Genomic DNA, 12014 nt, shown 5'->3' with positions numbered 1-12014 from the left:
TTCTTGTACTGGATCCTACTGCACCTCGTGGATCATGGCCACTTGGTAGAGTACTGGAAACTTTTCCAGATGATAAAGGTCTAGTACGTACTGTAAAGATTAAAACCAAAGGTAGTGTTCTGGAACGACCTGTTAGAAAGCTTTGTCTTTTGTTGGAGTTAAATGATTGAGGTGACAATGGTTCTGTGATTACAAGTTTAATAATGTCATGAATTTATGATGAAATGTCTGTATATGTTGCTTTAATTGTTATGGCTCCTTTATGTATGTCTTCCTGCCATAAGCAATTAAGGGGCCGGTGTGTAGGAGCCATTTTAATACAATTACATATTTGTCCATTGGGGGAGCTCTGACATTTGTATATTAGGAGCACATGGGTAATTAGACAACAGGTGTATTAGTAGTAGGGAAGCACACAGTTTTTTGACCGTGTTAAGCCATGTACTACGTGGGATACCATGCTGACCGTGCTCATAGGATTATTATGTGTTGAATTGAGTTTAATGGTGCTTAACCATGCTTCACTGATAAAAAGCAATGTTCAAGGACATATGGAATATGGACAATGTTTGTGCGCTGTATCTGCAAGGTATGGAATTATGCATTGAACCACAAAGAATGAGACATCACAAGAAGTTAATGGAAGCAATGAACAAGACTTAGGTTGCATCTTACATCTGTGTTCATGGAGTTTATACGTGTTCATTACTTGCTCACTTCTATTACCAATACTACAGCGGCTTAATGGAAAGCTGTTACATTGACAGAGCTCTATCTTCTTCTAAAAATCTTAATTTGTGTTCTGCTGAAGACAGACATCTCGTTATACACATCTGGGATGGCATCAGGGTAAGTGAATCTTCTTTTGGCTGCTCCCGTTAGGGGTCACCACAGTGGACCATCCGTGATCCGCATATTTGACTTGGCACAGGTTTTACGTCAAATGCCCTTCCTATCAGGGTAAGTGAAAATTTTTATGTTTGGATGAACTATTCCCTTAAAATTAAGATAAGTAAATTAATTCACAAACTTACAGTTGATTTTTTTTTGTAATTTAGTGTTTTTTATTTTTGAAAAATATACAAAACAATTTGCAATAAATAAAAGAAAAATAATTTGAACACCATCACCCCCATAATCAACCCCCCTCCTTCACACAACCCATTGCACTACAGGAATATATATTACAGATATATAAATGCAATGAGATAAAGTGTAAAGTATATACATAGAAAAACAATACATTTGTAATATTAGTTAACAACCGAAGCAGTAGCTGAAAGTTGACCATCCAAAATTTCCTTGACTATAGCTATCCAATTCTTCCACAGACAATTTAACAGGTTTGGTGTGTTAGACCGAGCAGATGACAGCTCCAGATGTATTATCTCCAATAAAGAATGGAGCCAATGATTAGTAGACATGTTTCCAGGTTTCCAACATTATATCTTCTTAGCAGCAGTCATGGCAGCTAGCCAAAATTTTCGTTCCTTCTCACTTAGAGTTGAGAATTGTCATTCAACAATAAAATAACAGGATCTTTGGGAAAACTAATCCTAGAAGCCTTGTACAAAACATCAAGTACCATATCCCAGAATTTTTACATCTGGGCAGTCCCAAAGCATATGTATCAAAGTCTCCACACATCCAGGACCACAAAAATTACAATACTGGTGGGGTACTAAACCCGTAACATGTCGTATGTGTGTGGTTAGATATGCTCTGTGAATAACTTTAAAATGAATGAATTGGTCGTTAGGGTTCATGGACACATGAAATGTATTATCCCACACTGCCTCCCATTCGATGTTTCTGTTAGAAGTATTCAGATCCAATAACCAGGCTCTAGCTTTAGGGAAATTATCTATATTACGGTTTAAAAAACAATGATAAAAATAAGAAACCGTTCCTGTGCTTGGTTTATTGGAAATCAAATTCACCACTGGGTGAGATTGAAGATTTATACCCCAAGGTACCTAATAGGCCTTTAACACAGCACATAATTTCAAATACAAAAATAAAGTGTTATGCGAAATATTAAAACTTTCAATTAATTCATGAAAATCCAGGATAGATTCCTCTCCTTTTACGTAATTTAACATTAGAATACCTTTTATAGCCCAAGATGGCTGCACAAAAGCTTGTCCACTGGAAAGTAAATTCAAATTGTGCCAAATAGTATGAGTACGAGTATGTCATTTAGTTTCCGATGGAAAACAGGCTTCTATCTTTTTAAATATTTGGAGAGCATAGGAAAGTATAGGACCTTAATATAACACTTCCTGTGTGAAAGGCCTGAAAATAAAAAAGATATTTTTTTATTTAAAGATCTTTTTTATTTAAAGATCTCGAACTAATTGGTGAAATACGCTCTTTTTCTATTTGCTTCCATGAAGACTGTGAACAAGGATCAAACCATTTCATAACTGGGAGCAAGATAAAGGACAAATGATACCATTTAAAATTAACACAGCCCAATCCACTTTTAATTTACTTCTTTGAAGTGTAGACCACTTAATGCGGAAATGCGTTCCATTCCAAATATATTTTCAGTAAAGAAAATATATATCTCCCTCGTGGGGGGAGAGGAAGCATAGAGCTAATAAAATTAATGCAGGGCAGAATATTCATTTTTCTTGTTGATAATCTGGCAGATATTGATGAAGGCAGACACAGCCATCTTTGAATATCAGACTCCGCTTTTCCATAATTGACGTGTAATTAACTTTTGAACTGAGGAGTAAGGTGGGTATCTGCTCAATCCCCAAGTATTGTGTTGATATCTGAATATTTTTTTGAATAGATAAATTAAAACCATCTGAATTAAGAGGCATCAAAATAGTTTTAGTATGATTAATTTTAAATCCAGATAGTGTGCCAAATTCATTAATGATCTGGAGAGCATTAGGATGTGAGCGTTGTAGATCAGATTAAAATAATAAAGTATCCTCTGCATATAGAGAGATGTAATGGCTTGATGAGCCTAACTGAATCGGGGTAACAAGTTTACCCTGTCTAATGTACTGCGCTAGAGGTTCTATTGATAAATCGAACATGAGGGGGAAAGCGGACACACCTGTCTCGTGCCTCTGCAAATGTTAAAAGTGCAGTTTGTATCATTCTAAAAAAATTGGTCCCCAAAATTGAACCTTTTTAACGTATACCATTATTAGCCGATTCAAAGGCTTTTTCGGCATCAATAAATAGGAGGCCGCTAGGTGTTTCTAATTTCCCAAATTCGGTAATGATATGTAACACTGGACGAACATTGTCTGAAGCCAAACATCCCGTTATAAAACCTGATTGATCTGGATAAATTAATTTATGCATCACTGACTGTAGACATCTGGTAATAAATTTAGCATAAACAATTTACATATTTACATTTGTTAATCAAGGAGATGGGCCTGTAATTAGAACAATCCGAATGATCTTTGCCGGGTTTAGGTAAAACTGTAATTAGAGCTGTATTTAGCTCTTTGTGAAAACTACCTTTGAGTATAAGGTTACAAGGTGCATAGCCAAATGTGGCCTAGTAGATCCCACAGCGCCAGGTATAAATTTATTGGGAGGCCATCGATTCCCAGGGATTTTCCTTTATTTGAACATAACATTGCATTTTGTAGTTTTCAGAGTTCAGGCTGTAAGCTTCCTCCTTTGAAAGTATGTTTCAGTTCAACTGTTCAAAAAACTTTTTTAACTGGGTTGCATTTCTGAGGTACATAATTTAAAAAAAAATTACATGAATGTTTTGTTGATTTCTGTGGGATGTGAGGTGAGACCACTTTTTGAACTGGAACTTCTGATTGCCTTTAAATTAAAACATAGCTCAAATTTTTTCAAAGTACGTACAAGGAGTCGGCTTGGTCTGCTTCCATCTATTTAATATTTATTTTTTGTAATATGCATTAAATATTCTGCTCTTCTTCGAGGCAAATCATTGAGTGCAGCGTTTTCCACCTTTAATTTTAGTTGTGTAACATTGGAAAATTGATGACCCAATTCCAATTCTAATTCCACATCTTTTCTCTAAAACAGATAGTTGTTCAAGATAGTCCTTTTTAAGTCTAGCAGAAAAGGAGATAGCATTGTTCCTTAAAAACCCCATGGTGGATGCCCATAACATATCTTGATTGGAACCAGAGTCCTGGTTTAGTTTGATAAATTCAATCAGTCCTGCTCTCAGTTGAGAAAGTCTTCATTTTGCAACAAAAAAGTATTAAATCTCCATCTGAATGGTTTACAGGGTGCATTAATCTGAAGATGTGCTAATACCACATTATGATCAGAAACACTTTGTGGTCAAAATTCAGTATGGATTAGAACTGAAAGTAGTGATGAAGAAAGTAAAATATAATCAATTCTCGAGAATGATTTGTGATTTGGGGAGAAAAATGTGTATACCTTAGCTGATGGATTATGTAATCGCCAACCATCACACACATCTTGATCTTTAGTGAATAATCTCAGCGCTGTAGAAGACTGAGATTGCGCTACTGAAACCGAAGGGTTGGAATGGTCCAAAACAGTGTCAAGCATGGCATTCGGATCCAGTGATATTTGAGTAGCCCTGAAGAGATAATAGGGTTTGAGACATTTGGAAATAAGGAGGCATCATATATGTTTGGAGCATATATATATTGGCAAATGCAAACCTCTTTCCATCTATTGAAATACAGCAATATGCAACTCTACCATCATTATCCAAACCTGTGTGTTCAATAATAAAATTATTTTTGAATAGAATTGACACCCCCTTCTTAGATTTACAACTTGATGATTCTATGGAAATATAACGTCTGTTTTGATGTCTTTTGGGCGTCCATGGCGGTAAGGTGGGTTTCTTGAAGAAATGCTACGTAAATCTTTTTTTCTGTGTAAAAGATCCAGAACCAGTGTACGTTTGATGGGAGATTTTAAAGACTACGTTATCTTTCCTCAAAGTGAAAAAAAAATGCCTTCAATTAGGAGGTTTTAGTCAGGAGCCTAGTGCTGTGCAGCCATCTTGCAGCACGCACCACTGGAAGTCCTTGCGGTTTATTCTTAATATGTCAACATACATGAAAGAATGTAGAAAAAGGAAATCCAAGGCACTTTTCTTAGGAAAATAAAGAAGCCTTTATTGGACTGGCTATATCATGATAGAAAAAATGATTAAAACATGTGGGGGAAAGATACAACCCGGTCGGAGTTGTATCCTAAGAAGAGTGCCTTGGATTTCCTTTTTCTACATGACATTGAACTCTCGACCCCAAAGAGCACCTTCATATACTTTTTTGAACTCCTTGAGCACCCTGGACATTTTTTTTTTTTCTCTTTCCAATACATGAAAGAATGTCTGTCGACCGTCTTTGCACTTTCTGGCACCATTTGCAGAGGGAAAAAAAACCCACTAATCATAAAAACAGCGAGTGTGGAGATGTGGAGATTTGATTTTATTATTTTTGTCTCCTGCTACCCAATACCTTGCCCTCCTATTTCAACAAACATGAAAAAGCCGCTCATGCCTGTTGTTACCCATATTTGCGCTAATTTTCAAAAGAGAAAATTAATAAAAACAGCATTTTGGGAGATGTGAATGATGTTTTATTTTATTTTCTAATTTTTTGTCTCCTGCCACCCAAACCTCTATCAACAAACATGAAAGAACAGCTCGCCGACTTAAAACATCAGAGACTAGCTTGAGTCATGCAGTGAACTCTAGACTGAACCAGCGTTCATCTGCTGGTGATCAGTTGTGTACAGAATTTGCTCATCACAAACGAGTTTGGGGCGGGACTGTCTGCTTAATCAACTCCATCACACTCTCAAAGTAAAATCTAAAGGATTCATATGACTTTTCTAATATGTGGCTAATTTGTATATCATATGACTGCATTCGTTTGAATTTGTTTGACTTTCACTACAGCTAATGGCATTGCTTGACATCGTTTTCATATAAAACGCAACAATTACTTGCTTCTGTCATGTTAACACACTCTACTTACCGGTTAGGTTTAGATAAGGGTTTGGGTAAAAGCATAATATTAATAAGAATGTCCTTGACACCTCGCACTTTCTTCCGCATTACACATCCAGGCATTTGCACGTGATGAAATCGTACAAATATATACAAATGAAATCAAACTAAATTAAAGTAGTGTAATATTTTTTTTTTTTTTTTTTTTATTAAAATATGTATGAATTTTTGTGAGACTGGGTTGAAAAACCTGTTTCATGTTTATTTACAAATATACACTCAAAAATGGTTGGTCAACATTACGATCAAAGAACACATTTCAAATCAGCAATAAAATATGTCAATACTGGTATCATAAATTGTGATATTTCACCTCATATTACACTGAAAATGTTTAATTTTCCTGGCTTGTATTGCTAATGTGCATGCATGTTCTAGAGTTCTAAAAGGTGATTGGCTCTTTTAACTGCAAGGCGGGACTTCTTTTCTAGGTCTGTTGACTGTTGGGCATAAAATATGTCAATACTTATATTAGTCTACATTGGATAGTAAATGTGTAAATAGGTCTGGCCATAAGGCCTTGAACTCATTTCACCTGCAAACTTTCCTGGAAGCGCATCTCCAGGAAAATCTCTGAAATAGTTTTTTTTGTGATTGTTAGTATTTACATAAGCTACATATTCTAAGTTATTGTGGAATGCATGCATCAAATTAGATTTTCAGCTTATGTCTTTGTTGTAACTTTACAATGTTGGGTGAAAATGGTAGTCAAAATAGCCAGGAGACATTACACTTCTCAAATGTTCACATATAGGATAAATACTTACAGAAATACAATGCATTTGATGATTCACTCTTTATAAATGTGTAGTTATAATTTTCAGTTTAGACCAGATTTGAATAATTCTAAATCAGTGTTATTACTGTTAGCAGTCAAATATAGTTAACTGTTTTTTATCTGGACTTTGTTTGTTTGCCCAAATATCTGCTTGTTGCACAAGGCAGATACTGTTTGTGGAATGCTTTGGAGAATGGTTTTTCAGGGACAAGTGCAAATGCTTTAGAATGTGGGGAGTTGCATGTAAGGTGCATAGTTGCGGGATAGATGCAAATGTTTTGGAATGTGGGAGATGCACGTTTGGTGCATTGTTCAGGGACAGGTGTGAATGATCTGGAATGTGGGGATTTATGAGGTCTGGGGGTTTGTATATTCCTTTTAGATTGTTAAGTAGAGAGCACATTAGGCTAGCCAGACAGTATTGTGTGACTTCAGTGGAATGTATTGCATAAATAGGACTCATTTGCATTGGAATTAGTTATATTTGAACATACTCTAACTATTATTTCCATTTCCGAATGACAAGGAGAGTTGTGTACTGCACTGTGCAAGATGTCATTGATGCTATCCAAAATGGAGAGAGTGATGTTGACATTGAATCATACACCAGTGATTCAAGTGATGAGGAGGTGGTTGAAAATGTCGAGGAAGTAGACAAAGAGAATCAGAGACCCACTGATTGTCCAGCTGATGATGAGGACATCGAGCCAACCAAAACAACAAACTAAACAGACTATGCCCCAGGCCGGTATCGCTGGCTGAAAAAGGATTTTATCAGTCCTAATATTGATTTCTCTGGTCCAGACGAGACCAGTGGTGATGTTTCCCTCCACACACCACTGGAGTACTTCCAGATGTTTGTGTCAGAAGACATGATTCAGACTCTGACAGAACACACTAATCAGGAAAGCTGTCAAAAGACTGGAACAACTATAACACCAAGGAAATTGAACAGATGATTGGCATGTACCTGAAGATGGGCCTGATGCAAATGTCTGGTGTCCGTATGTACTGGGACTCAGACACGCGGTACACCCCTGTTTCTGATGTGATGTCATGCCACAGGTTCCAATCTCTGCTGACATAATTACATTTTGTCAGCAACCTGACAATGCCAGAGAGCATGAAGACAGACAAACTGTGAAAACTCAGACCATGGCTTTATTCATTCAGAGAGAAATGCCTGCAGGTGGTACCCGAAGAGCACAACTCCGTGGATGAGATGATGATTCCATTCAAGTGGAAATTCCGTGGAATTAAGCAGTATATGCAAGGTAAACCTCACCCATGGGGCTTGAAATTGTGGGTAAGAACTGGGGCCTGTACCATGATGTTAGTTGAACAAACTCGGGGTTACAGGATTGGTTTTGAGTCGACAAAACCAAACCGATGCAATCAGGCTTTATTGGTACCATGACGCAGCTCATCAACTTTCTCTGTCAACTCAGGCTTTGATCCTTAAGCTATGATTACTCCACACGCGCGTGCACATAAAAGAGTGACATCGACACTGAACAACCAATCGCGTTCGATATGGATAGAGCAAGAGCTATATATTTTTCCGCGCAGGAGCAAGAGATTATTATTCAGAAATATGAAGAATATAGGAGTGTTTTTCAAGCACGCAGTAACACTGTATCTGCTGCCAAAGCAAGAGAACAATCTTGGAGGAAGATTGCTGATTGCGTTAATGCGTAGGCCAAGTTAAACAATTAATGTAAATTTATGTAGGATAATCATATTAAAAATTTATTAAATGCTAAAATTAAAATGTGTATTCATGCTGATATATACATGCATACATAAGTGTGTGTGTGTAGATGTATGTAAAGTGTGAATGTATAGGCTATTACATCCTAAGAAAGATTGATATTCATTGATTTTTAGATGCAACCCCAACTCCAAACGTTCTTGGCAGCAGATCAAAACAAAATATAAAAATATCATTCAAAGTGGTGAGTATTTACCAAAACCTTTTATTACTTTTGTGAACATTTAATCACAAACACTTGTTTGCAGCAAACAGAAAAAAGTGTGACATAAGGAAAACTGGGGGAGGGCCACCTCCTCCAGAATACACTGTGGCGGAGGAGTTGGCACTGAGTAACAACAAGGGGCGGCCGATTATTGATGGGATTGCAAGTGCTGTACAGTCTGACCCTGGTGCTGGCTCCTCTAAGCAAGTGACACTGGGTATGTGTGTGCAATGCATTACTAATGTTTTAAAAAAAAAAGTTAAATATGGCTGACTATGTTCTGCACAGTAGAGGGAAATACAGTGTCCCTGTTGAAGCCAGCACACATGCACACAGTCTCCTGCACAGAGGTCAGTACACCAGACAGAACACAATGAACATAACCTGCTTTATAACAATTTTGATTTAAATTGGCCTTCAATTTATAGGGTGAACCAAATGATGAAGACACTCTGTCTGTGTCTTCAGAGACAGTTGCTGAGGTGAATGCACTGGGCTTTTTATTATAGCACACATTTGAATGTCATAATTAAATGACTGGCTCTTACACATCTCAATGGGCTTCAGAAGGAATGTGAACAAGGTAATGCTTTAAACCCTTAATTACAGTCAGTCCTATGTTTGTAGAAAGTCATGCCACTTTTTGTGATTTGATCAACCTCCAGAAAACGTGTAATGATTGTTTGTGGTGGAATTGTTTCAGGTGGAAACAGACTCAGTCAGGGCCCTTTACAAAAGGAGTCTAGAACTAGACTGTTCACTGAAGGAGCTGGACTGTGAGCTGAGGAGGCTCCAAATTAAAAAAATTAAATTGGAGATCAAACAGCTGGAAAGAACAGATCTCAGTATGTGAACTTTTTTTTTTTTTTTTTTAACCAAGTTACCCTATATGAACACTATGAATGTTTATTAATGTCATTTTTCTTTCTCTCTTTCCTCCCTAGCCACATGACCAATAAAACAGTTTGAGACCTATAAGCAGTGTCAGTGTGCTTTTATTAAGTAAAATATTGTGTTGTGATTGCATCTCTGACAGCTGCGCCAGCTGGGTGGTCAATTGTGATGGGGTCAATTTCATCAGGGAGATGCTGGTTTTGTGGTGGTACTCGCTCCTTTCTGATAGTGGCTATATTGTGCAGAATGGCACATGCAGCCACTATCTGTGATGCCCGCTCTGGTGACACTCTTAAACGCCTAAGGCAGTTGAAACGTGCCTTTAGGATGCCAAAGGTCATCTCGATCTTGACCCTGGTTTTACTGAGGGCCACATCGAAGCGGTTTTGTGGCCCTGTCTGAGGGTCAGGATAGGGGGTTAGCAAAAACCTCTGGCATGCATAACCTCGATCTCCTACCAACAGGACATCAAAAAGCCCTGTCATAGAACAGAAAAGGGAAAATTGTGTAAGCTTTTCAAATTAAAACTTTAAAGTGTACTGTACCAATTTTAACTTGCCTTCCTCAAAGCGCTGACACAAAATAGACTCACGGAAAATTCGTGAGTCATGCACTGAGCCAGGCCATTTGGCATCCAAACTTGTGATCATGCATTCATGATCACAAGTCATCTGCAGATGAAATGTACAGTAAATAATTGTCCTATCTGTTAGTTACTTATTTAAAGATTGATCTCAATGCAAATAAAAATAACTTCACATTTTTCAAATACCTGAACATTAAGGCTGTGAAAGGACTTTCTGTTCACATAATCTGCCTCATGTTCTCCTAGAGCTGTGGAGATTGCAACATGTGTGCAGTCTATTGCTCCTATGACTCTAGGGAATCCTATCATAGGAATTAAAAATATATATTTAAAATCATTCTTAACAGCTACTGTAGACTATTGCATTATATATTTCTAAGTATGAAATGTGCTTTTTTGCAGAAGAAAAAAAACGAACGTGAAAGGTTAAATTTGTTCATATGATGTCACCCAATCAAGATATCTTACCGACAATTTGATAAAATCCCTCTTTTATGGACATGGTCGATAAATGTCCAGGGAACACAATGAAGCTATTTATGTACCCCTGCAGAGTGAGGACCACCTTGCGAATGGTCCGACAGACCGTGTTTTTCCCTAGATTCTCTGCATCACCGACCGCATACAAGTATGTACCACTTGCCAAAAAACGCAACTCAATACATACCATTTGCGGTACAGTAAGGGCATGGCTTCGACGAGTCACATTTGTTATGTGCAGCTCAAGAAGTTCACAAAGATAAGACATTCCTTCCGCGGAAAATCTGTATCTTTCATACAAGTATCGGGAAAGTCAAATGGATTTTGTCTGTCCCTAAAACGTCTTTCTCTACGAAGTGCTCGTCTAACAATTTGCGCGGAGATGTCCACAGGATTTGGGAGAAAAGGTGAAGCCATTGCAGCAGAGAACAGACGCTGGGAATTAGTTGCGTCACCTATATGTTTATTTGCTCACAGCTGATTGGTCAACCTTCAGTCTGAGATCTTGAATCCAGAACATAACCTGCCCCGGAGCAGGTTAGCCGTGCAGCGTAAGATACCATGGCAACGAACACCGATTAAAGCCAAGCTACTTTCATAGTACCTAAAACCCAGGGTTGGCGGAAGCTAAACTGGAACATCGCTGGCTAGCCACCTAAACCGGCTTCATGGTACAGGCCCCTGGCATCTCTGGCATGCTCTGTGACTTTGATGTGTACCAAGGCAGTTTTGATGGAAAACGAGCCACGTCTGAACTTGGAATGTCAGGTGACGTTGTGATGACGCTTGCCTCAACGCTTCCAGAAGGTCAGAACTACAAGGTCTACGCATACAACTAATTCACCTGTGCCCCATTAGTAGTTCAGCTCCGTGCTCATGGAATTCATTATGTAGGAACAGCCAGGCAAGTGCGCTTACCCAACTGTAACCTTGAAGATGAGAAGATCTTGAAGAAAAAGGGAAGAGGAAGCTTTGACATCAGAGTGGAGGCAAACCACAACATCTGTGCTGTCAAATGGTATAACAACTGGGCAGTCACACTTGTGTCATCCTTTGCTGGCATTGAACCAGTGCAAAAGATTAAACGCTGGAACAAAGCCACCAAATCCTACACTGAAGTTGAGAGACCTTACATTGTGGGTACTTACAACAAATACATGGGCGGTGTGGATTTGCTGGACTCATTTGCAGCCAAATAAAAAAAACCATTTCCCCATGAAAATGCACCGCTGGTACAGTTACATCATTACATCTTAATCCTTGCTGTGATCAACGCCTGGC

General features: G+C 38.1%; 1 pseudogene; it reads right to left on the bottom strand.

The window, feature by feature from the left end:
* Positions 1-9771: 9771 nt before the first annotated feature.
* On the bottom strand, positions 9772-11150 carry LOC127620862 (putative nuclease HARBI1; annotated as a pseudogene).
* Between the last annotated feature and the right edge of the window lie 864 nt (positions 11151-12014).

Source organism: Xyrauchen texanus, chromosome 3 (genome assembly GCF_025860055.1).
Source record: "Xyrauchen texanus isolate HMW12.3.18 chromosome 3, RBS_HiC_50CHRs, whole genome shotgun sequence".
NCBI lineage: Eukaryota > Metazoa > Chordata > Actinopteri > Cypriniformes > Catostomidae > Xyrauchen > Xyrauchen texanus.
This window is presented reverse-complemented; position numbering and strand designations above follow the sequence as displayed.